Raw genomic sequence first — 4,707 nt, 5'->3', positions numbered from 1 at the left:
ATTGGGAACAGCCACTGCATGTGTTGCCCAAAATGCTAAGAGAAACTCAATGGTGATTCTTCGACACCAAATCCATCAGTTCAGGGCTTGAAAAAACAGAATGTATCTATATCTAGCCCATCAAAATTTTAATTTGATTTCACAGTACCTATATCTAGGCCATCAACATTTTAATTGGATTTCACAGTATATGTGTATGTCAAAGCACCATGCATGCGGTGTATCTTCATAGAGTGTTTGTTTTTCTTTCTCAGTCATGCATCTCACTTCTCAGCCCTTAGACTGAGACCAAGAGGAGTCACCGTTCTTGTGGTTTAGCATCAGATGCACCCTGTAGCTAAGAATGAGATAGGGAGTGCATTTTCGGAGGCGGGAAATAGAGTAGCCTGTTATGTCCACTCCACACATTGGCTTGGTTTTTTAGTACCTCTAGGGACAATATACCCCATCTTACAGTAAAATCAAGTATAATTAAAAATCTTGTGTGACCCACAGGCTTTAGCTGCACTGAGCTATAGACGTGACGGTAGCCACAGTATTGGTGGGACAGCAGAGTTCCCTCAATGGAACAACTCATCGGGACAGCGTGGTCTGGAGACGTCCACACACCTGGTCCTCGGCCCCAGGGCTGCATTCCCTGATACATGGCTTAACATCTCTGGACCAAGATTCTGCTCGGCCGGAGCCTGGTCCCCTCCAGTAGCTTACATGATCACTGTGTGGAAATGCTCCATGACTCAGAGGGGTTTATTATTGTCATTGCTAACAACCCTCTTCCCCCGCGGTGCTGCAAAGCTGAACAGAGATCAAGTAGGTTGTCATGTATCAGGGGAGCTGGTTATTTACAGTTCATGCTGGGGGGTGTTCTCCTGAAGCGAGATGCTGTGAAGAAATAGAAGTTGCTTATTTTCGATTTATTTCCCACCCCCACTGCCCCATCTCCTCTTGCAGTCATCCTAGTTCAATAAGACAGTTGTTTCTTTTTTTTTTCTTTTTTATGTATACAGTGTTTTGCCTGCACAAATGCTTGCAGGTCAGAAGAGGGCACCAGATCTCATTACAGAGAGTTGTGAGCCACCACGTGGTTGCTGGGAATTGAACTCAGGACCTCTGGAAGAGCAGCAGTGCTCCTAACTGCTGAGCCATCTCTCAGCCCCAGTGGTTCACTTTCTAAATCTTTACCTGGTGTCATTAACTTCAGCTAGAGATCCATTACTCAATGGACTATTGCATCTCTTTCCGTGGGTGCCCAACAGATGGCTCAAATCCAACATGGACGAGGGTAAACTCTCCTGAGCACCTGTCTCCTCCCACAGAACACACCTTGACAATGTCACCACACCTAGCCAGATGGCAACTCAGCGATCTTACAGAAAGTCAGACTTTTAGAGCCAACAAGTCAGCTCAGGAAGAAAGGCACTTGCCAGCAAACCTAATGACCTGTGTTCGATCCCCATCCACCACGGTCCCACAAGCTTCCTCTGTCCTCCATGTGTGCACCATGGGCATGATGGCATGTACATGCATGAACATAAACACATACAATACACATACAGAAAGAGAGAAACTCATGATAAATTAAATAAATAAAATATATAATGTTTAAAAAGTGAATTCAACTTTCTTCCCAGCCAACGTGACTAAGGAACTGGATTCTGCTTCCCTGACTCTCTGTGACTAAGACATCAACCCTCCTACCAGATCTGGTGCCTTCTACTGTTAGCCAAATATTTGTTGCTATAGTTTCCCCAAAACTCATGTCTATTTCCTGTCATCATTTTTATGAGTTGAATAACGTTCATTAACGCACACACCCGCTCGCAGGCACCTTGCTGACCAGCAATGTGCAGCCTTTGTTCCTGTGTTTTGAATGGCCTGCATTGGATACATGCACTGAGCTATTTTACTCTTTCTCTGCGCCCAAATGCTGCCATGACAGCCACCTTCCTCTTTAGCCAAATGTCCCCACGGATGCTCCAAACTCATGCAGCTAACACCCTGGCTGAGGAACACCCTGCCGCTTCCTCATCCTGATGCTTCGCCACCAGACTCAGTGTTTTCAGCACGCCCACTGCCGCCCTGAGCCGCAGTCATGGCTTGCTAATGTCTGTCCTCACCAATCAATTAAGTGACTTCCACTTACACAATCTTTCAACAGACAGTTACTGTGAACAAGAGGAATTCTGCAACCCTGGAGCCCAGCACAGAGTGTGATACTCAGCAGGGCTAAATCGATACGGACATACTGGGGACATACATTGCACACAGCCCCCTCTCCCCATGCTGCCTCAACATACCCATTCTGTTGCGTTCTGTTCAAGGGTGCTCTTTGCTCAGTCCTATATTAAAAAACGACTTGCATGGTCTGCTTATACAAAATGAAAACAACAACAAAAAATGTTAAATGTTAAAAATGCTTTTAAAAAGATGCCAGCACCACAAGAGCCGAAGCCCAGGGACCCGGTTTAGAGTTTTCAGTGTCTCCACTTCCTATGAATGAATTTATGTTTCAAGTTCTTGTCATGCTGAAAGGAATCTGAACCAATGGCAAATCAGGGTATGTGGTGAACATTGTAAAAACACAGGCCCTAATTGTGGCCATAGGTGCCATTGTGTGTGGGCATGGATGGTGGCGACTTGTGGGCCCAGTGGGGTAAATGTTAAAAACACTCAGAACCAGCCAGATGGTTACAATTACATCTTGGTAACACAAATCTTGACTTCAAGTGAGGGATAAAAAAAAGTCACAAAACAAGAGCCTCCTCACAAGCCTCACCACACAGCTGTTCCTGGTGTGTGCCACAAGCCAAACTGGGTGAATGGTCCAAGCTCTAGGCCCTCCTGAAACTTGTGACTTGTGGAGATTGTTGATTCTGGCTTTGCCAACAGACAGAAGCGAATGAAAATGTCTTCTTTGGGGAGACTCAGCTTGTGGAAATGAAACACAAATTTTGATGATGGTGTGCCTGAACAGAAACCTCCATGACAGGATATGCCCATTGTTACGACACCTGTGGTTTTCCCAGAGGCCAGCGCCACGCCACTGAGTGTCTGCTAAAGCCAACAGGTAACTAGCTGGCCAGAACCTCTCGGCTAGTGCATTTCTCTTCCTAGAAGCGAGCTTCAAAAGTAACCCGGGAAGAGTGCACACCCTTACATACTGGGGCTAAAGGGCCCCCTAACCAAGAAAAGCTACTTTTGAAAGAACTACAGCTACGTGAGATGTATGCAGAACATCTTCCCTGCTCACAGAGCCGTATCTGTAGACATAGTCTGACTCCCCAGCCGGCTCCTTTGATTCCGATCTCTGCGGCTATTTATTCTGCAAGACCAACAAACTAACAGAAGAGTTAGCTGGGCGGAACACAAAACAGCCTCCTCTGGGCCCTCCTCAACACCATAAAAGCAGGTTCCCTGCGGCTCTAGTGATGTGGTCTGGAGCCGCTCCTTAGTTGCTGGGAGGGGAGTCTCCTCCACAGAGCTAACTCCCAACTGACAGCCACTGCCATGGGGGATGAGCATCTCCTCCATTTGGCAGAAAGCAGAGCTGCCGGACCAGCAAGCCTGGCAGTTCCCACCCACACTCGGACACAACGCTTCCTGCCAGAATCATGGGAACCTCATCCCGCTCCAGTCAGCACTGTTCAGACGCTGAGATGATCCAGGCTCCAGGGGTGACTAGGACAGGCCTCCGAAAGCCACAGATCCTTTCTAGTCCTTGAGGAGCTGCCAAGACTGTTGGTGTCGCGCCTTCCCACCACAGGGCTTCCCAAGCTGGGAATCCTTCCTTCGCTCTCTCTCCTGCTTCTCACCTAAGGCCTTACCTCCATCTCAATGCTGGTCTAAAATCTCCATCTCAACACTCTTGGCTGGCAGATCTGATCCTTATCAACTGTCCAGCGAAGTCATTTTCTATAAACTTTTAACAGAGGTAATGTGGACTCTATACCGTCGACTGTACACTTTTCAGATCAACATGACAGGTGGGGGTTCCCAATCTTGTCACTTGTGACAAGTGGGGCCAGATAATCCCCGGTGGTAGAGGTTGTCAGAAACCATTCAAGGGCCTTTAGCAGCTAGAGATATTTAGCATTTCTCAACTTACCTATAATAATTAGAAAACGTCTTCAGATGCTGCCAAATAGCCCAGAGAGACAGCTATTCAGTTGAAAACAAATGGATTTCTAACCTTGCATGCCTATCCCAGTGAATTTTCCAATATTTCCCAGCAAACACCGGGTTCCATAGCCACAGCTTACCTTCTCCTAATTCAGTGAAGCCCTCACATACAACTGAACTTTTATCTTGGTGTGATGTTTACCAATTTCCATCAGGAGGTGGGAAGAGATGAGACCAAGGAGGGGAACCCTCCTCAGACCGCCACCCGCACTCCCACCAAGGGACTAGTAGGTACAGTGAAGACTAGCAGGCATATGTCAAGGAGGCCCAGAGTGGAAGCCAGGGCCATAGTGAGGAGGGACAGTGAAGAGCAGGCAAGGATGAGAAGGCAGATGAGGGGAAGCCCCCAACACAGACGAGTCTGGAGTTACCACAAGGGAACCCAGTGCTGGAATCTAAAGCAGGGCTCTGACATGGGCGGTGTCAGGAGGAATGGACCTGCTGTGGGAGGGTCATGGAGCCAAACATGCCAGAGGCAGGACAGAGCCCCGGGGTCTACAGACGCGACCAGAGGAGAGTGTTCACCTT

The 4,707-nt window shown here is 47.8% G+C and overlaps 1 non-coding gene across 1 annotated transcript; it reads left to right on the top strand.

Annotated features, from left to right (window-relative positions):
* Positions 1–262: 262 nt before the first annotated feature.
* LOC148119714 (U2 spliceosomal RNA) lies at positions 263–449 on the top strand. The gene has a single exon (XR_015735063.1). It is a non-coding gene; the product is annotated as a U2 spliceosomal RNA (small nuclear RNA).
* Positions 450–4,707: the final 4,258 nt, after the last annotated feature.

This window comes from Myodes glareolus, chromosome 15 (assembly GCF_982192425.1).
Source record: "Myodes glareolus chromosome 15, mMyoGla1.1, whole genome shotgun sequence".
NCBI lineage: Eukaryota > Metazoa > Chordata > Mammalia > Rodentia > Cricetidae > Myodes > Myodes glareolus.
The sequence above is the reverse complement of the archived record's forward strand: the minus strand, read 5'-3'. Positions and strand labels throughout refer to the sequence as shown.